This window comes from Pan paniscus, chromosome 7 (assembly GCF_029289425.2).
Source record: "Pan paniscus chromosome 7, NHGRI_mPanPan1-v2.0_pri, whole genome shotgun sequence".
Classification (NCBI taxonomy): domain Eukaryota; kingdom Metazoa; phylum Chordata; class Mammalia; order Primates; family Hominidae; genus Pan; species Pan paniscus.
In genome coordinates, this window is record NC_073256.2 from 119,352,501 (window position 1) to 119,375,043 (window position 22,543).

General features: G+C 39.8%; 1 protein-coding gene across 8 annotated transcripts in view; it reads right to left on the reverse strand.

The window, feature by feature from the left end:
• NCALD (neurocalcin delta) overlaps positions 1-22,543 on the reverse strand; it is a 443,184-nt gene that overhangs the window by 317,683 nt on the left and 102,958 nt on the right. For 6 of the 8 annotated variants that reach the window (XM_055116808.2, XM_055116806.2, XM_003821716.5 and 3 more), the window contains one exon: positions 15,483-15,535. The exons of the other annotated variants lie outside the window; for them this stretch is intronic. The gene's annotated coding sequence lies outside the window, so the exon portion shown is untranslated. The remainder of the gene's footprint in view (positions 1-15,482; positions 15,536-22,543) is intronic. 8 annotated transcript variants of the gene reach the window in all.

The following is a 22,543-nucleotide window of genomic DNA, read 5'->3' on the forward strand; positions in this document are numbered from 1 at the left end:
ACATATCTACAACTATCTGATCTTTGACAAACCTGAGAAAAACAAGCAATGGGGAAAGGATTCCCTATTTAATAAATGATGCTGGGAAAACTGGCTAGCCATATGTAGAAAGCTGAAACTGGATCCCTTCCTTACACCTTATACAAAAATTAATTCAAGATGGATTAAAGATTTAAATGTTAGACCTAAAACCATAAAAACCCTAGAAGAAAACCTAGGCAATACCATTCAGGACATAGGCATGGGCAAGGACTTCATGTCTAAAACACCAAAAGCAATGGCAGCAAAAGCCAAAATTGACAAATGGGATCTAATGAAACTAAAGAGCTTCTGCACAGCAAAAGAAACTACCATCAGAGTGAACAGGCAACCTACAGAATGGGAGAAAATTTTTGCAACCTACTCATCTGACAAAGGGCTAATATCCAGAATCTACAATGAACTCAAACAAATTTACAAGAAAAAAACAACCCCATCAACAAGTGGGCGAAAGATATGAACAGACAATTCTCAAAAGAAGACATTTATGCAGCCAAAAGACACATGAAAAAATGCTCATCACTGGCCACCAGAGAAATGCAAATCAAAACCACAATGAGATACTATCTCACACCAGTTAGAATGGCGATCATTCAAAAGTCAGGAAACAACAGGTGCTGGAGAGGATGTGGAGAAATAGGAACACCTTTACACTGTTGGTGGGACTGTAAACTAGTTCAACCATTGTGGAAGTCAGTGTGGCGATTCCTCAGGGATCTAGAACTAGAAATACCATTTGACCCAACCATCCCATTACTGGGTATATACCCAAAGGATTATAAATCATGCTGCTATAAAGACATATGCACATGTATGTTTATTGCGGCACTATTGACAATAGAAAAGACTTGGAACCAACCCAAATGTCCAACAATGATAGACTGGATTAAGAAAATGTGGCACATATACACCATGGAATACTATGACTCCATAAAAAATGATGAGTTCGTGTCCTTTGTAGGGACATGGATGAAGCTGGAAACCATCATTCTCAGCAAACTATCACAAGGACAAAAAAACCAAACACCACATGTTCTCACTCATAGGTGGGAATTGAACAATGAGAACACATGGACACAGGAAGGGGAACATCACACACTGGGGCCTGTTGTGGGGTGGGGGGGCAGGGGGGAAGGATAGCATTAGGAGATATACCTAATGTAAATGACGAGTTAATGGGTGCAGCACACCAACATGGCACATGTATATGTATGTAACTAACCTGCATGTTGTGTACATGTGCCCTAAAACTTAAAGTATAATAATAAAAAAAAAAACTGGAGAGTTAACAAAATGGAAAAAAAGCACTGTTTTATCCAAACCTTACAAGGTAGTATATGTCACTTTCAAAATCCATGATCAATTCTAAGACTGTATCTCAGATGGCACTTCTTTTCTTCAGTTTGAATATTTACTTATTTAGCTGGAAGCTATGGTTTTTCCTCATATCATTAACCCACTAAAAGGATATTTGTTGAATTTGCAACAAGTTGACAAGCTGTACAGTTTCCAAGGCTAAACGTAATGTTTTCATTGGTTCTCTTTTTTTTTAAAGTAAGCAATGGGCCCCTAATAACATAGTAGCTATAAATTAATAAACAGAGCACAAGTTTTAATCCAGGCACAGTTAATTAGCCAGGCTATCTCTCCTGCATTCTACTTTAAAACAAATTCTGGTTATTGTCACTTCATCTCTTCCCTAGACCTAGCCTCTAGATCAGTTCTCCACCTTTCTCTCCCCTCTCTGTGCCCAGGAACAGTATGGTCCATTCCCTGCCCTCTGGCTTCTTGTTGAGTTCCTCTAACAGGAGGCACCAGTAGAAGATCCGAGCTAGAGGAGGTAAGTCCAGGGTCTGACCCCCTCCACTCCTCTGTACTTCAGAGTCTGGTGGTTCTGACAGAAGCTGGTTCTCCAATGGCACATCTCTTACTACTGCTCCCGCTGGGTGGCTCCAACTCCTCTTCCCCCTTCCCAAAGTGAATCAAAGCTTTTTACTGTAAATAGTTCCTGGTTGCCTTAACAACCCTTATTTGTTCGCTTATTTCTGTCTACACTTCTGTAAATAGTGCTTTGTTACATTTGTTAACTTCTCTCCAGAGTATGCCTTATGTGTCCTGCTGGGTCCCCCAGTGATACCGGCATGACTTGGGATGAAGAGCACGAGGCACCGCTCAGGCCAGGGAAGTCCCTTATCAGCACCTGCGAGGTGTGCCCTGGCTTTGAAAGAGCAATGGTGTTCACTTCTAGTGTCTGAGAACCACCTGGAGAGCTTATTAAAAATGCAGATTCAAGGAAAGACTAAAAAACTATCGCAGATCCAAGGAGACTAAGGAGATACGAGGACTAAATGTAATGTGATAGCCTGGATTAAACAGAAAAAAGGGCAGTAGTGGAAAAATTGGTGAAATCTGAATAGTCTGTAGCTTGGTTCGTATTACTATACCAATGTTTATTTATTAATTTTGACAAATTATTTTGGTCTATAAGAAGTTAGAAAAAGCTGGGTGAAGGAAATACAGGAACTCTTTGTACTACATTTGCAACATTTTGTTTCAACATTTGCAATATTTCTGTAAATATAAAATTATTCCAAGATAAAATGTTTACTAAGGGGAAAAGAAGCAGATTCTCAGGTGCCTGAATCTGAATTTCATCAGTTGATCCATAAGCATGTGGCTTGAGGACTGAACCTTGAAAAGTACAGCTCTAAAGGACTTGGAAAATGTGAGCTCTGGTAGGGATAAGGTTGGAAACAATTGTTTGCTGACGCTAAACTACAGCATGATTACTTGACTATTTAAAGAAAAATGCCAAATGCAGCTTTGTCAAGGATCACCTTCTATTCCAGTTAATTAGAATGATTCATCCCTCGACCAGTTGCTGAATTTATTTTCATCCATAAAAACACTTGTATGTAAGTACAGGTAATTATAGAACCAAACAAAGACAATGACACTGGAGTCCTTCCTCCTCCCTCTGAGATTAAGGTTTTTTGCAGTGCATGTCCACACCCTCCCCCAAACTTTGAGTTTCCAAGAAGGCAGGGCCAACCAAACAGACTGACAGTGAATTTACTCATCATTTTCATGGTGGGTGTTCTGTTTCTGAGTACACTTTGAGCTCCCCGAAGGCAGGAGCTAGATTTTCAGTTTCTTTTGTGCTTTTCTACAGCCATTCAGTGTCCTTTAGCCAGTGCTTTTGGCAAATCAACAACCTATGCTTCCCCCTCTATACCCATATTTTTGCCTATTTATTGTAGATATAATTCTTCCATTCAACATTTTCTATGCCTTTGGCATGTGTAAGAGGTGGGATAGGCAGAGGTGAAAATGTTGACATTATTATTTGTTTCTTAGCAATGTTAATTGAGCACCTATTATGTGCTGGCCATTATTCTAGTCACTGAGGATCCAAAAATAAATAAGAGAACCTCCACCTTCAAGGAGCTGAAAGTCAAATCAAGGAGACAGACAAGCAAGCAGACAATTCCCAAACAATCTGTGAGCTCTCCGTTCCCATACTCATACTTGGCCCAACATGACTGAGCAACCCTTAGGGACAGGAATAGGTTCTAGTTCTAGGTCTGCCACTGGTAAGAACTGATTTTTTTAAAAGGCACAAACTCTAAAATAATTAAGAATGTGCCACTCCAAAATATGCTGTTCTGGCATATTGACGACTCTGAATTAAAGGCAGTTAAAAAAAAAAAAAAAAAGACATGCAAGATCACTCTGGCCTTCCTTCTGTTTCTTAAAAGCAGGAGATAAAACTCCCAGGTGAAAAAAAAATGTCCTCCTTATACCAGAAGGAAAGCAACATTCCTAACATCAAGGAAAAGAAGTTGAGGTCAATAGAAATCTGTACAAACAAACCTTGATAAACTCACCCTTATTTTCCTAGTTGCTTCTCTACCCAATTAACTACCCCAGACCAAGCCCCTTTGCCTTGACACCGTTTCACAATTTACTAGTCTTTGTCCAATTCAGTGTAGAAGTAACTGATTCTTACTGCTTCTTTGGGTCTTCATTTCCTTGTAAGGGCCCCTAGGCCACATAAAACTTGTATTAAATAGATTTGGGTTTCTCCTGTTTATCTGAATTCCCAAGCCCAGCTACCACCCCCACCTCCACCCCCGCCCCCCTACACACACACACACACACACACACACACACACACACACGCCCTAAAAGGGAAGAGGAAAAGTTTTGTCTCTCCTATACCTTCAATCCTCTAATTCAAAAAATAAAAAAGTGGAGAAGGGTAATTTTAAAAAAATATCTGTCTCTCTGACTCATGGCATTGTTACTCCATTGTGGCTCAAATAACAATGGATGTAAAAGTGTTGTGAATACTGCCAAGTGTTATAGAAATCTCAAGCAATAGAAATTAATGACTTAGACAGTCCCTGCCTACCAACTCTAAGGCAAAAAGCTGGTGGTCCAATGACCTTTCTATTAAGCACAAATTTCAGACAATAAGATTGTATAAAAAGCAATCCTTTCAAAGATTTAAGCTCTGTTGCTTTAGAGTTAGCAATTAATGAGAATTAGATTAACATCAAAGAACTGTGTCAGAAGGGGAGAGGTTGCCTGTGCACAAAGTGGACCTGCCATTTTATTCAGGGTTGACCAGTTTTTGTTTCCGTCTCCCTGAATAAGGAGGAAAGCTCAAGGTAGTTCAACCCTTTTCTGAAATTGGAAGAGATTTCTTAGCTGGGGTCCTTCAAATTTCTATTTTATTTGAAAAGAAGCTTCCAGGTCAGAGATGAAAGAAAAGCTGCTGCAAGTCAGTGCTGGAGCATATAAACCGGTGAGCAATTTTCAGCAAATATCTCATAAAAGATTGTGCTTAAGAGAAGTTTTGAAGATCAGATTTGCTGTTTCAGATAAATATACTTTTTATTCTCAGCCTGCAAGGTAGAAAATGTTCTATTGGAGCAGTTTACCGTCTTTCTGTCTGGAGAAATCGATGAGCTTCTAAGGGCTCTCTTTAGATGCCATGGTAACCACATGATTCAGGTCAAGTCTTTCATGTCTCGGATACAGCTTAAGGAATTTTAAAATGCTACCTCAGAAAAAAAGCTCTTACAGTAGGCACTGCTGGTATGTTCGAGCTGGACATGAGACACATTCACTTCAGGGGCACAGGCAACTGTAAGGCCCCACTGTGTCCCCCAGTACTGGGAAGCACTTGGGTAGCCAAGATGAATAGAAGACACTATATCGAGGGACTTACAGTGGGTGTTGTGGAGTCCTGATAAGATAAGTAAGCAACAATGAGGAAGGGGCCCCAGGTTGGGGAGGGCCCCACTGTGGGGAGAGAAATGACCAACTGTTCTGAGAAATAGCTAATCACAAACACGTAGCACCCTCCAGCAAGATGTTATAAAACTTCCCTCCAACCCTTGCCTCTTTGCAGACAGCCCTTTCTCTGCTGTGCTACCCATTGCATCCTTGCAACGTATTTGCATACTTTCTCTAATAAATCTGCCTTTCTTTACCTACAACTGTCTTGGTAAATTCCTTTACTGCCCTTGCCACTGACCCCAAATAGTTGCTACCCCCAACAGGTGTGGTGCCCAGGGATCAGCAATTATAAAATATCCAAGAATATAGAGTAATTATGACATCATAAAGTCTGAGCTTTTTAAATTTGGTTTTTTAATTAAAATTTTATTCTCTAGTTTTCACTGTGACTTCAACTGTAAAAGTCTTTCATGAGGATTACATTGGTTAAATATAAACATGAGAATAAGTTGAGTGTTGAGCAGGAAAACAGTAACAGGATCAGAAAGAAGTTTAAGCTGTTCATTTGGGCCTTCAAATACACTTAGCCTGAAAAACCAGGAAGAGTAAAAGGAGAGCTGTCGGCCTGTGGGAAAGAACAGCAACTTTGGCTTTACTGGTAAGGCAAAATCACCTCCAGCATGTGGGTCTCTCTGACGTTTCCCTAGAGATAACAATTTTCCTTTACTTAAAAGTAATGAACAATTATCAGGTGATGGGGACTTCCTCTTCTTCATTGTGTGTGTGGGTGTTTATACCACATAAGATTACATCAGGAAACACTTTGGAGGTCACCATACACACTAACCAATGAGCAACTCAATCATTTCTATATATGTACAAGAAAGTTGATAATTTCAACCAAATGATCTTCATAAATCCCATGAATAAGCTGTGAATTTCTTCAGGGAAGGAAACACAAGAGAAATGTCACATCTGGTTCCTTTTTAATCATGTAGTTGAGGAGGCAAAGACAGACCCACAGGAAACATGGACAAGAGACATTGTTTGATCTCTCTTGAAACTTACCTACTCTTCATTTCTTTCTTGACCTCACGGAGTCCTCTTTGACTTCTACCCATCCACCATATCCATTAACCACTTTCTCCAACTTTATGGTCAACCCCTACTCCCCCAACACAGACACAAATACACCTTGGTCTCCTTCCTTCTGTGCCCAGTCTGAGAACGTTATGAACTCTCCATAGATCCTCAATATTCTTCTCCTCTTATCTTTTCAACCCTGGATCAATCCTGCATTCTTTACTCTCTGTTCCAACACTGATAACTCCAGGAGAAAAGCTACATCTTCCTCAAAGATCCCTTCGAGGAAGTCACGAGGTCTCACCTGAGAATGTTAACTTCCCAGTTAGGCTGTAAGTTTCTTGAGGACAGAAACTGTGTCCCATACTTCTTTGTTAAGACCAAGGGTACCCCTAAAGGCTCAATAAATCTTTGATGCAATGAATTAATGTCAGAAATAAGGAACTAGAAAGGTCAGTGCTCATTTGACAATCTTATGTATAAAACTTTCCTACCTAGTTTATGTGTAAATAAACACATAAAGTAGGTATGTGCTATTCCAAAATAATTCAAATTATTGAATTGAATTATATTAAAATTATAGCCTCAGAAGGGACTGCTACCTAAAAATCAGCATGTAAAAATTATTCTGTGGATTTCAGAGTTGTAAAACTCTTCAAATTTATTTTATAACTCAAAATATTTTCTAATTTAAGATCATCCTTCCTGTTAGTTAAAGCAGTGTAGTGAGATCTTACTATACTGTATGAGAAACCACATTTAAAGTTTCACCAAATGGAAATTCATCTTCAGGTCATATTTGTATCTCTCCCATGGAAAAACAAAAGGGTCTTTCCATGTTCGTCAGAAAGGCAAATATCAAAGGAATCCTGAAATATCTCATTTCAGGGAGAAGAAAGTCAACATTCTAATGAGGCAATGGCCACTGTGAGGTGTAAAGTTTCAATGGGACATTGCCCCGAAGGAGTCCTGGGTACTTTGAGTCCACACTGGGAATGCAGAATGCTCTTCCCTTAAGTCAGTCGCAAACTGGTCTCAGCTGTGTGGGGACAACTGCTCTGCCAAGCAAACTGTGCTGCAGGTCATCAACCTCATACCAGCTTGGCAGGAACAAGCCCGAATGTCACCTGATTCTCCTACAAATGTAATAATATCCAACAAGCAACTGATTGGACAGCACACGATGTCATTTTCTCTAATTAAGGAACTCTCAAGAAAAACCAAAATAGCCACAGAGCACTGTCAGCAAAGCAATCAGTGGCAACAATTAGCTGTCAACTCCAACTCCCGGGCTGAGCCTTGGGTAGGGAGCTGGGCTAATTGCTAAGAGTTTCCAAATCAGCATTACATCAGGAGTCAAAGACGACAAGGACGTAAGGAGAGGCCAGAGCCTGCTACACACCAACAGCGCCTGCCTCAAACACTCCTGTAGTGCGGGGAGTAGCGGGATGTGTAATCACAGGAGCTACTGCCCAGTCATCTGCATTTGCTTGCTTGTTTGTTTCTTGAGAAGCAATGCAGAGGGATCTAATGATGAATCATGCAGTGAGCTTCTGAAACAGCTGAAGGCCTAGTGGCTGTGGTCCTTGCTGTTTCTTTACCCTGAGTCACCCTTCCTCTTTACCTGAAACAAGTCTACCCATTCTTTAAGATCTATAAGCAGTTCATGCCCATCTCCTTTAAAAGGGCTTCAGGACTGCAAAACACACATGAATTTTCCCTTTTCTCAGCTCCCATAGCAGATCACCACATTGCAAGGTCATTAGTAGCAGGAGTTGAGTAAACATATAAAGCAACTAATATAATACAGTTGTCACAATATGTAATAATATATAACAATCAGATATTTTTATATATACACACATACACTCACACACACACACATAAATATATACCCTCACACACATACATACATAAGTATTAGAAGAAGCATCATTCTCTCCTTCTCAACATTCCTACTACCTAGGCACATAAAACAAAAATGTTTATCTTCTTGAAACTACTAGAAGGTGATTCTTCTACCTCACTACATCCCTCCATGCTCCCTCAAGGGAGTGAATTGAATTGCTGAGCCTGAGAGTGTATAAGCACATGGTGGTCTAGGTACTTCCCCTTTTCTCTATTTCTGGTCTCAGCAGCTCATATTTTTCTTTTCCATGAAAGATCTCAGCAATCAAAGTAATAGGAGATGTCATTGTAGATGAACCTGTTCATAATTTAAGCTCATTCTCCAATACAGCAGCACTGGTCCTACTGCTAATCTTTAGCTCCCTGTTGGTCTGATGTCTACATTTAGTTCTCCATCCATAGCAAGCCCAGCCCCAATTGATTTAGCAGAAAGAATATGCCCAACTTAAAGATACATTTCTCATCCGCCTTTGCAGCTAAGGGTGACCATTGAGATTGTGCTGGAATTCACTGGCCAGGGCAACCAGAACAACTCTTTACCTGGGCTGACTCCACTGGGAGGCATGACCTCGTGCCCTTCTCTGGCTACCTGCTTGGAACACATATGTAATGGTCCCAAATTGAACAAGATATGTTAAAAAAAAAATTAATGATGTTGCCAGATGTTTTGACTTCATGTCTCTCACTAAGTGGGGAAAGGAATGAGTTTAAAATACCTGAGTCCAAAAACAAAAGGAAAGACAAAAGGAGAGCAGGTGCTTTAATCCAGAAATCAGGGCTAGCATTTTCTATGGAATTAAAGGAAAGAGAACAGCTTAAGAATTTGGATAAATGTAAAATTAACCTTGATCAAGATTTGAGAAAACTAGAATTTTGGCAGCACACTCCCTTCACTGAATAACAAGATACTCAAAGTCAGGAAGATTAAAAAGTTGAGAGCTCTTGGCAAGAAGCTTGTCAGAGGAATGGGTCCTTGCTATGACCCTGTGGGCCAGGTTTTTGAAGCATCAATAGCAACTTCATGCAGGAACCTGTTTCTTAATCTGAGACCAATATGGAGAGGGTAGAATTGCCCTAGGAAGCAGGCTTCATGTGAGTCTCTGTCCATTTGGGCTGCTATAATAAAATACCATAGACTGCATGGCTTATAAGCAACATTTATTGCTCACAGTTCTGGAGGCTGGGAAGTCTCAGATCAAAGTGCCAGCAGATTCGGAATCTGGTGAGGGTCCTATTCCTGATTTATAGAATGGTGCCTTCCTGCTATGTCCTCACATGATGGAAGGGGCAAAATTCCCACAGGTTTCTTTTATTAGGGCATGAATTCCATTCATGAGGGCCCCACTTTCATGATCTAATCACCTCCCAAAGACTCTCCCTCTAAAAACCATCTCTTTGGGGGTTGGGTTTCAACATATGAATTCTGGGGGGTATACAAATGTTCCCATCACAGCAATAGGTCTAAAAAGAAATCTCTTTATGAGAGAAAGCACCAGAAAAGTCCCTGCTACAAGAAAGAGTTAATGTTTTTAAATGCTAGGAGCACAGAGCTCAAAAAAAGAAGTTGAAAAGTAATCAGTTTTAAATAAGCATATCAATGATAATTGTTCAATTAAATTGATAATTTAACTAGAAAATGCATGTAAATGCCTTAATTCTGTGCACTATACCCCCAACCCCACCAGGTTTTCCTTACAGTAGAGTTACCTTCACAATATTTTGACTTTGAAAGTTTTTAATCTCATTAAATACAAAGTCGACTGCAAAAAACACAGAAGCCATGATTACACAAAACACTGCATCTAGTGCATTCTAGACATTCTAGTACACAAGAATTACTCGGGGATCTTGTTCAAATGCAGATTCTGATTCATCAGGTCTGAGATGGGACCTGTGATTCTCCATTTCTAACAAGATCTCAGTGGGTGCAGATGCTGCTGGCCCCTGGACCACCCTTTGAATACCAAGGGTGTACATGGTTAATATAAGCAAGCTGAAAGTTGAGGTGATGCTCCTGAGATGGCTAGGAAATCAATAAGTTGTGGAATTAGAATGATGTACTTCTCAACCCATAGACATCAGTAGTCCTTCTTTAAGATCTTTCATTGTGCACTCCTCTTCTGAGAAGCTGCAAACTTCTCCAGAATGCCCATTCTACTGTCTCATTTTTGTATTTTTTTTTTCATTTTTCTCTCTTTCTCATCACCCTATCTTGAAGGTATTTATGGCAGGGAGAAGCCAATCTTCCTCTCCCCCTTACCCCAGACCTCAGAATAAAGCTATTCTATTGCAACATTCCTGCCATTGTAGCCATGTATTTCCTGCAAAGGAACAAAGAAAAATGCCCAATACAGCCAACCCAAGAAAAGAATAAAATTAAAGTCCTCTCAGTTTTCCTATTAAGTTTTAGATTGTGGTTTTATTGCCTTCTTTTGATTTGGTTTCCATTCATTTTTGACTGGCAATTGTATTTACAACCAAAATTTTCCTTTAAGCCAGTGACTCTTAAAAAGTTGCAACACAGTTCTACATCCATGTAAGATACAGAAAACCACAGAGAACATCACTCTCATCCTAACAACAAGAAAAGCTTCATAATCAACAAAATAATACTTGTATTGAACTCATTAGAGAGCTAAGGACACAAGGCAACGAAGTGAACTAAGTTTACCAAGAGTGGCATGCCCTTCCAAGGAGAAAGGGGTCACACAAACTGTCCCCTTTGGCAGGGCATAGTAGGAAGAGGCAGCCATCATGAAAGCAGGAATAAGAAAACAGCTAAAATGTTAATGAATTTCTAAAGGGCAAGTGTGGGCTAGTATGACAGTATCCCTGGGAACCTCAGAAACATGAGATGAGCCCCAGCTCTCTCTCAAGCTTGTTCCCAGGGTTCTGCAATGAACACTCATTAAAAAGAAGAAGGGTGGGGCTGGAGACTGGGGAGTTCTCCTTTTCGTAGGGCACAGGCAAGAAACTCCATCTACCTCCCAAACTTCATTTCATATTAAGCAAAAGCTTTCAACAACTGGTAGAGGACCAAAACACCTTCCTAGCCCCAAGGTCCAAGCAAAAATCCACTGATTCTTGGAAAGGGGTACAAGCAAAAGCCTGCCATCTGCCCTAAGGGAAGGACAAGAAACTTGCAGGTCCAGGATCCTGTGCTGACACAAATAAGAGGTCTGTTACCAGTAAGGGAGGGGCAAGAAACTCTCTCCCACACAAAACACTCCACAGATACAAGGCAAAGGTTGGCTGCCTTGAAGAGAAGCAGGAACACTAACAAAGCCCCACTCCCAAGACCCAGAAACATAAGGCCTACCTAAGACTGAGGCTAGCCCAGGTGAACTGAGAACTCACCACCACTACCACAGCTCTGCCTAGTACAATGAACAAGAGCAATCTACTGCTAGCAGAAGAGCACAAACATGAAGAAAGAGGTCCCCTTTGTGGAGCAAGGATGAAGAGTCTGCTGAAAACTGAGGATGGAGCTTAGACATGGAGAAAAACCCTCTGGCATGCCAAGCATAAGGTCACTGCAGTCCACCACTGGAGAACTTTGGAGTCTGTTACACTGAAGGTAACTATGGCAATCACAAATTCAACTCCATCCAAACTCAATACTAATTACCAATCTTGTTAACTACTAATAAGATTGACTCAACCCTTCATATCAACAATCTTACAGAAGAAAAAATATACCCAATTCTGAGTAACAATATTATTTACTTTATTATCTACTGCTCTCCTACAAACACTGTCCAACATGCAATCAAAATTACAAGACACTCAAAAAAGCAAAAACAAAAACAAAAAAACCCTCACCTCATTGTCAAAATAAAGCAATCAACAGAGCTGGAAAGAGAGATGGCCTGGATGTGAGAACAATCAGAGACTTTAAAATAGCCATGATTAATATGTTAAAGGCTCTCATGGAAAAGGAAGATAAAATGCAAGAAAAGATAAAGGATCTTAGATGAGAGAGAGAAACTATAGAAAACAAACTTAAAGATAGATTAATAGAAATTTTATCCAAATTGAAATCGAAAGAGAAAGAATTTTTTTAACAAAAAGATCATGCAAGAGCTGTCAAACAGTATAAAATGGTCTAATATGCATATAATTGGAGTACCAAACAGGGGAGAGAAAGATAGAGGTGTCAAAGTAATTAAAATGGGAAAAGAGTAGCTTTTTCAATATGTGATGCTCAAAAATTTAGACATCCATATAAAAAGTTATTCTTGACCCTTATCTCACAAAAGACATAAAAATTACCTCAAAATGGATCATAAAACTAAATATAAAGCTTAAAGCTTTAAAATTTCTAAAAAAAAAATAAGAAAATCTTTGCATCCTTCATTTTAGCAAAGATTTCCTAAATAGTACTTAAAACTACTCTTCCAGGCTGAGCGCGGTGGCTCACGCGTGTAATACCAGCACTTTGGGAGGCCGAGGTGGGTGGATCACCTGAGGTCAGGTGTTCGAGACCAGCCCTGTCTCCACTAAAAATGCAAAAATTAGCCGGGTGTGGTGGTGGGCACCTGTAGTCCCAGCTACTCAGGAGGCTGACGCAGGAGAATTGCTTGAATATGGGAGGCGGAGGTTGCAGTGAGCCAAGATAGCACCACTGCACTCCAGCCTGGGCGACAGAGCAAGACTCCGTCTCAAAAAACAAAACAAAACAAAACTAAGTACTCTTCCATTTTTAAAAATTGATAAACTGAAATTCACCAAAATGTAAAACTTTCTACTCTTTGAATGATACTTTTAGGACTTTTAAAGAAACAAACTAGAGACTGAGAAAAAGAATTTGCAAAGCACATATTTAATAAAGAGTTTGTATCCAGAATATATTCTAATTAGCTACATATCATTAAGACAAATAATTTTTAAATGGGTGAATGATTTGAACAGACACTTTATCAAAGAAGATACGCAGATGGCAAAGTAGGACATGAAAAGGTGTTCAATGTCATTAGGGAAATGAAAATTAAAGCTACGATGAGATAATGCTATACGTTCAAATTGCTAAAATTACAAACAATGATAATACCAAGTGCTAGAGGAGCTATGGAACAACTGAAACTTTCATATATTGCTGATTGGAATGTAAAATGGCACAGTCATTTTGGAAACAGTTTGGGGGATTTTTAAAAATAGTGTTTAACATATACTTGCTATGCTTTCCATATGATACAATAATCCCACTCCTAGTAATTTACTCAAGAGAAAGGAAAACATATGTCCACACAAAGGCCTGTTCATGAATGTTTGTAGCAGCTTTATTCCTAGTAGCTAAATACTATAAACAACCCAAATCTTCATCATTTGGTGAATGGATAAACTTGTGGTATACCACACAATGGAATTCTTCTACTCAACAATACAAAGGAACTAACCACTGATACTTATAACAGCATGGATGAATCTCAAAAAAAATGCGCCAAGTGAAAAAATCTGAAACAAAGGCCACATAGTATGTGATGCCATTTATATATTCTGGAAAAAAGAGAAACCAGAGAGCCAAATCCAGATTGTGGTTGCCAAGGGCTAGAGGTAGAGGGAGTAGATTTACTATAAAGGTGCGCACTTTCAAGTGTTAGATACGTTCTACCTCTTGATTGTGAGGTAAAACAATGATTACATACATTTTTCAAAATGCATCAAACCATATATTTTAAGAGAATGAATTTTACCATGTGTTAATCATACCTCAGTAACCCTAACCAAAATAGACACATAGTGCTATGGCAAAAGAATGGTGCTTGGTCAACTGGATCTTCACGTGGAAAAAAATTAACTTTGACCTTGTACTTCACACCATGTACAATGAAATCAATTCCAGACATATTATAGATTGAAATGTAAAGGTAAAATAATATATGAAATTCATAAAATAATGAACTTCTGTTCATAAAAAAGAGTAAAAAGGTAAACCACAGAAAAAGAGAAGATATTTGTAACACATATATCCTACCAAGGATATATCTAAAATATATATTATTAAAAATGCCTACAACTCAATAAGAAAGACAATTTAATTTTTAAAACAACCCAATTTTTTCACATTTTTAAGACCTGAAGGGGCTTCTCACAAAATAAGATACCCAAATGGTCAATTAATATACGAAATGGTGCCCCACCTCATTAGTCTATACGGAAATGCAAATTTAAACAATATGATGTTACTACATACCCACCAGAAGAGCTTAACTAAAAAAACAAAAACAGAAAACACCTTGTTTTGGAAAATATGTGGACTAATTCGAACCCTCATACACTCCTGATTGTGGCATAAATTTTTAAATTGATACACCATTTTTGAAAACTGTTTGATAGTATCTACTAAAGCTGAACATATGCCTGCCTTATGATCCAGAAATTCCCCTCCTGCATATGTATTCAACAGAAATACATATATGTAACTAAAAACATAACAAAACTGACTCAAGAAGAAATAGAAAACCTAAATAAATCAGAAACTAAATCAGTTAGTAAAATTTCTTTCCTCAAAGAAAACATCTGGCCCAAACTGTTTTACTGTCAAGTTCCACCATACATTTAAGTAGCAAGTAATTCCGATATTTTGAAAACCATTCCTGACAAGGAATATCGCAGAAAGATTTTAGTCAATCTCATTTATGACTAAAACTTAGCAAATTAAATCTAGCTAAGTATAGAAAAGATAACACATCATTACGAAGTTGGTTTTATCTCAGCAATGCAAGGTAGCTTAACATTAGAAAATCCATTAATGTAAACTAAAATTAACAAATGAAAGCATAAAAATCATTTGATCATCTCAGTGGATATAGAAAAGCATTTAATAAAATTCAACATGTATTTATAATAGAGACTTTTAGCAAACTAGGAATAGAAGAGAACATCTTAAGGTGATAATGAATATTTTAAAACTACTTCCATCAAATGAATGTACCATAATTAATTTAATACAATTTGCCTACTGTTGGATATTTATATTCTCTCCTTTTCATTTTGTATTATTTTACTATCATAATGTATGCTGTGATGAACATTTTTGTGCATGTCAAGTTGCCAGTGCCTCAATTTCCTCATGTATAAGATGGAAATAAGACTCATAAGGCTAAAATGAGGATGACATAGAATGTTAGGCTTATGTATGTCTTAGGGAATCTTGGGAGAAAAGTGTTGTTTACAAACCTAAGAAAAACTTGTTCTATACTTACCTAGTGGTAGATCTCTCACAGCACACTGCAGGCTCAAGTCAGAAGAAATCACTCTGTCAAAAATAAAAGTATTGTCTTAGCTTATCAGGAACTAGGAAGAATAATTAAAAAGTCTAAATACATCTAATAGATGTATTTATAGATCTGTTAATATACATAAAATACAAATTTTAAGTCTTAGCATTGTATCATACTTTAATATGCCACTATTTCTTTATTATTGGTTCTACATTGGTTCTGATTGTTTCTAAAATTGTAATATAATATCTGCAGAATGCAATCAGTGATGGGGATTATTGCTTGCTCCAGGATTCCCTTGTATCATTTGCTATTGTCCGCTTATCCCACTTCAATCCCACTAATCAAGTGAGTATGACTACTACCATGCTTGCTTCATCTGACTGTGATATACAGCACTTCAGTTTTGCACAGTAGTCAGAGTGATCATTCTAAAATCTAAGCATAACATTCTTCTCCTGGAACCCCTTCCACAACTTTCTCTTCCCTGTGGATAAAAGCCAAACTCCTTGCCATGACATCTAAGGCACTTCATCATTTAACATCTGCCTACTTCTCTAGCCTCATCTCTCATCTCTGTACCATTGCCTGAGCTCCAGCTACTTCACACTTCCTTCAGTTCCTCCTCACCCCTTGCCAGCTCCCAGCGTTCATACACACTGCTCCCTTGGCCAGGACCACCTTTCTTCCTTCCCCACTCACCTCCACCTGACTAACTCCTACTTGTCCTTCCATTCTCCGCTTAAGTGTTGCTCCTCCAGTCAAGTCATCTGCTACACTTGACCATCTTAAGCTCATTTATTAACACTCCCAAAGAACACTGCATTTTTTCTTTTGTAACATCATATATACAAATATACATTCAGTATTTCTTGTCTTCCCTGTAAGTTCACAGATCATGTCTGTGTCTTTCACAGCTGGATCCTCAATGCCTAGACCAGGACTGGTCTCACAGAAGACGTTTAATAAATATTTATTGAGCAAAAGAATTAATAGAGCTATCCTCAGTCCTTAGCTTTCCAATTCATCTTTTGATTCATATTGATAATTTAATAAGCTTCCTACCATATTTCATTAATCAGGACTCACTCATTGTAGAAACAATACTATTTTATATACCAATTATAAAGAAAGAAATGGCACATTATAGTGTGATACAATGTTAAGACTTAAAATTTTTATTTTATACATATTAAAAGAGCTCTATTGGACATTTTTGGATTTGTATGATGCCCATAAAAAAGGAAAATATAAAGGTATAAGTGAAATAAATTGGCTTACGTATTCACATCCAGAACCACAGTATTAACAGGGCACCAGGCTGAGGTGGGTGGGGGTCAATCAGCCCATAGGCCTCTAGCCAAGCCCTGGCACCAGGTGCCTACACCATGGTGGAAGAGACACTTTCTGACCTTCCACTAGCCCGGTGAATGACAGTGTACTCCCAGCAGAGACTCTTCTCCCTAACTACTTTTTTGTCCTATTAAAATCCCATTTTTAAGGACACAGTTTTTTGATACATAGAAGTTTCTTAGGCATGAGCCGTCACATTGAAGTAGAGAGGATGGGAGTGCCAGAGGTCTCCTAATCCCCATCCAGCACTCTAGGACTCAGGATCTCAGGTTGGAAATACTCAACCATGTCTGGGAACATGAGGAGGAAAGAGACACAACTGGAAAAGCCATAGCCCTCTCTGTGACTCAGTTTCCTCATCTGTAAAATGGACATACAGAATTAGATGATGTATTTGTACAGGGTCCCAGCAGAAAAGAGATGATACACTCAAATTGGAGCTTCAGTGCAGGGGACTATTTACAGGGCGTGAACAGGGTTAAGGGAACCACCAAGAGGTGGTGATGCAGGTGCCTCCCATTGGCCAAATCCAAATAGAAACCAGAGGTCGGGGAGCCCATTGATGGGATCCATGGAGACCAGCCTCCCTGGATCCAGAACAGTGTGGAAAAGGGGGAGGGTGGGTCTGAAAGAACAAATGGAGACTCCCCAGCACAGATCATCTCTGAGTCCCCACAGAACTGAGAATAATCTGGTATTCTATGATCATTTCAGTAAAGCATTAAGCTTTGCAATAGCAAGAAGAGATTTATGTTTATTCCAAATACTTGAGGAAAACCCACCAGGATGCAATTTTTCATCATTCCACGTGCTTAGCTCAGATGACTGCACTCTCTTGCAGTTCTTGGAAATGGTTCAGATTGAGAACACCGCACTATACAGACCCTGTTTTTCTCTAATTGAGCTCTTAAAATGTAGGGGGATTCTGTTTTGAGCTAGTATTGAGGTGTCCCCTCTGGTCTCATCCTCCAGATCCTTTTCTTTTCAGAAACAGGTTCCTGCAGTGTCCACTACCTTACAGAAAACAGGTTCCAGTAGGAGCAAAGCAAAGGCTTTGACTTTCTAAGCCAAGCCCCTAGAGTCTCAGAACATAATCAACATGATGAACTAGAGCAATACTTACCACCCTTCCCACACATCCAGACCAAAAACCATTCTTTTCTGCTGGAAGAAGGTATGGAGAGAAAGGTAGAACTGTGTAGTCACTGTGGTTCCCGAGAAAGAGGCTTCCAGTGAATCCATTTGCCCCCATCCAAGCCAGGAAATGGTAAGCACCACATGTGTTCTTGTCCTCTTCCCCCCTCACAACTCATTTTTAGAACTCTCATTCTTTCCCTTGACTGGGCCAGTGCTCCAGGTATCACCCACCCCATCTCACACCCTCCCTTCAGTGGCAACCAAGTCCCATCAGCACTCTCAAGTCATGGGGTGCTTGGTCCTAGAGCCAAGGTATGAGATTTGTCATTTCAAAAATCAAAGATCCTTTCAAAAATTTCATTTGAATAAATAGCTGCTTCTAAAGAAGTTCCAAGCATCACCCGCCCTGAAGGCCCAGGCAGTGACGCTGACCACAGTTTCTAGCATCTGTTCTTTCCTGAATTTAGAGATGATGCTATGCTCCAAAGCACAGAGGGTTTTGCTGTAACCATTATACTGAAGCCCAACTAGGCAACACCGGCCATTAGAGAGATGTCATACTGTGCCGTGAAAGCACTCTTAGAATAGAGAGGAATCACACTGGGTTAGAACGAAAACTCATTTAGAATAAAACAAAAATAAGTTTTCAGAGAAAAACATCTCTTTTTTTCTTTCAAATGAGTCAGATGATTTTTACAAAGTGAATGAAGACTCTTTGATTTCTGGCAAAAACAAATAAATAAACAAAAATAAAAAGAGGAGAGAGGCTGCCCATTCCCAAGGGGGAATCTAGCAGGGGCAGGGAATTTGGTATATTGACCTTGACCAAATTGTGTAACCTCTCTGTCTCATTTTTCTCATCTGCAAAAGTGCCAGGGATTTGGATTAAAACAGTTATTGAGGTCCCTTCCAGTTCTAAGAATATATGGCCTTCAAGCTAGGAAAGGGGCTTTCCAGTTCTGAGACCAAGGATTTGCCATAGAAAAATGAAGTAAAGAAGGAAGGTCTGCCATTATCAGCCAACCAGGGCTCTAGTCTGACAAATAACAGAAAAGAAGTGTTGTGTGGATCTTGTCATCGTGGTGCCTTGACCCGTCCTAGCTGTGTTTCCGTCTCAATGATAGGATACAAATGGGCTATTCCAGGCATCTCAAGAATGCCCCAACCATAAAAGGAATTCTCCTAAGTGGCCACTCTGTGACATTACACAGAACTCCTCTTTACATGGCAGTTTCACCCAGCTTCAGATTCAACTCTAGATGAAAATATTACAATTGGATGATTTGACAAGTGCTGAATCTAATCCTTGTTGCTGTTTTGCCAGAGTTCTTATAAAGAAGAATGCCAGATGTTGTACTTGTATATTTCATGCGTAACTGAATGGGAAAAAAACAGAACACAGCAAACCTAATTGTAATATTTAACTGTTTTTGACAACCCACAATATAAACATACCAGAAATACCATATTTTCAAAACTGTGGCAAAGTCAAATGTCTCTCAAACACACACAAAAAAGCCTGTCATGAGTAATTCCGAATAAAGCAATCTGTCAGTTGTAAAATGCAAGTACTCCTTTATAAATAGTTTGCGTGCTTCCAACTTGCTTAATAAATACCATGTTAATAGATCAAAAATATTCAGAGAGAACTTCTTCAAGCCCAGGAAACATGAACTAATCAGTTGCTTATGTAACATCAGGCTGGATCTCCCTTATCATTTACTGTGTATAAATCAAACTTATCAAGGGCACTTATCAGGGGCAAATCAAAACACCATCGATTGTCCAAAACAATTCCTTCTCTTGCTATCTTTTTCCACTCATCACATAGCCAGGAGCCTGAACACCATTTAATACTCCACTTTCTCCTCCTCTCATCAATAACCAAATCCTGTAGATAGTGCCTACTGAGGAACTTTGTCTTCTGGTCTCCACCCCATTTCCATTGCCTTAATTAAGCCTTCGTCCTCTACCTATTGGACAACTGCAAGATCCTCCAGCCTTCAGCATCTTCAAGTAATTCGTTCATCTTTGAGATTTCTCTTTCTCAAATACACTTTTGATACATCACCCCTCTGATCATACTCACCCTTCAATGGCTCCCTGTTGCTTCTAAGAAGAACTCAAAATTCAACACAATGTCCTCCCTCACACCCCATATTCCAGCCTTGTCAAGTTGCTTTGTTTTCCAATTATCAGGATACTTTGTTCTCCATGTCCTAACAAACCAATTGCTCCCCATCCCAACTCCAAAAGAGCCCATGTAACCATTATGTCTTTTTCAAGAGGAAAACTTCTTCCTTGGGCCCTGTATGACCTGTCCCCTGCCTCTCTCTCAACCTGACACTACCCTCCTCCTAGGCTCGACTCTAGCTGTGCCAGCCCTCTGTAGGTTCTGCTTCCTTCCTCAGTGGAGACATTTCAACATGGAGGCCCCTTGCTAGCTACTCTTCATTCACCTAACTTGAACTCATTCTTCAGGTTCATTATTTGGCTTAGGGTCAATGTGACTCTCTCAGTGAGACCTCCCATGATGCCCACCCCAGAAGGAAATTTGGTCTTTGCTACATGCTCTGCAGTTCACTATTCTTTTCCTTCATTGCATGTATCACAACTGATGGTTATATATTTAATATTGAGGTTATGACTTCAAAGCTCATCACCCACAATGAATACTCACTTCTGTGAAGTACAGATGGTTCAGGTTCAAAGTTCATCCCCAGACTCTAGCACAGTGCCTAGTACTCAATAAAAGTTTAAAAATCAATGAGTGGTAGCTCCAGCCTTACTCCTTCTGTACATAATATTCTGTTCTCCCCAACCATGCAGGTAGAAAAGTCCACTGCCTCCCTTGCAACTCAGCTGTGCCCTGAACAGAATTAAATTGGAGCACCCATGATATATAATGCATTTCCATCTTATTCTTTTTTCTACTAGACTACAAACTCCTCGTGGGCAAAAATCATGTTATATCTTTGAGGCATGTGGATCCTTAAGTATAACAAAAGGTGTGCAGAGGAGGAACGTATGTCTACAGGTATACATTTTGGAGGGTGCCACAAGGACAGCAGTGTATTAGTCCATTCTGACACTGCTATAAGGACATACTTGAGACTAGGTAATTTATAAAGAAAAGAGGTTTAATTGACTCACATTTCCACAGGGCTGGGGAGGCTTCAGGAAACTTACAATCATGGTAGGGGAAGCAAACACATCCTTCTTCACACAGCAGCAGGAAGGAGAAGTATGAGCAAAAGCAGGGAAAGTCCCTTATAAAACCATCAGATATTGTAAGAACTCACTCACTGAGGGTAACTGCACCAATGATTCAGTTGCCTCCCACCAGATCCCACCTACAACATATGGGAACTACAGTTCAAGATGAGATTTAGGTGGGGACACAGCCAAACCATATATCATTCTGCCCCTGGCCCTTCCCAAATCTCATGTCCTCACAATTCAAAACACAATTATTCCTTTCCAACAGTACCCAAAAGTCTCAATTCATTCTAGCATTAACCCAAAAGTCCAAGTCCAAAGTCTCATCTGAGACAAGGCAAGTTCCTTCCACCTATGAGCCTGTAAAATCAAAAGCAAGTTATTACTTCCTAGATACAATAGAGGTATAGGAATTGGGTAAATGCACCCATTCCAAATGGGAGAAATTGGCCAAAACAAAGTGGTTACAGGCCCCATGCAAGTCTGAAATCTAACAAGGCAGTAATTAAATTTTAAAGCTCCAAAATAATCTCCCTTGACTCCATGTCTCACATCCAGGTCACGCTGATGTAAGAGGTGGGCTCCCATGGCCTTGGACAGCTCCACATCTGTAGCTTTGCAGGGTACAGCCACCCTGTCAGCTTCCTTCACAGGCTGGTGTTGAGTGCCTGTGGCTTTTTCAGGCACACAGTGCAAGCTGTCAGTGGACATACTATTCTAAGGTCTGAAGAATGGTGGCTCTCTTCTCACAGCTCCACTAGGCAGTGCCCCAGTGGAGGCTCTGACCCCACATTTCCCTTCTGCACTGCCCTAACAAAGGTTCTCCATGAGGGCTCTGCCCCAACAGTAAACTTCTGCCTGGAGATCCAGGCATTTCCATACATCCTCTGAAATCTAGGCAGAGGTTCCCAAACCACAATTCTTGACTTCTGTGCACCCAAAGGCCCAATACCACATGAAAGCTGCCAAGGCCTGGGGCTTCCACCCTCTGAAACAACAGTCTGAGCTGTACGTTGGCTTCTTTTAGCCATGGCTGGAGCTGAAGCAGCTGAGATACAGGGCACTATGTCCCAAGGCTGCACAGGGCAGGGAGGCCCTGGGCTTGGCCCACAAAACCATTTTTCCCTCCTAGGCATCCAGGCCTTTGATGGGAGGGGCTGCTGTGAAGGTCTCTGACATGCCATGGAGACATTTCCCCATTGTCTTGGTGATTAACATTCAGCTCCTCGTTACTTATGCGAATTTCTGCAGCAGGCTTGAATTTCTTCCCAGAAAATAGTTCTTCTCTATTGAAGCATCAGGCCGCAAATTTTCCAAATTTTTATGATCTGCTT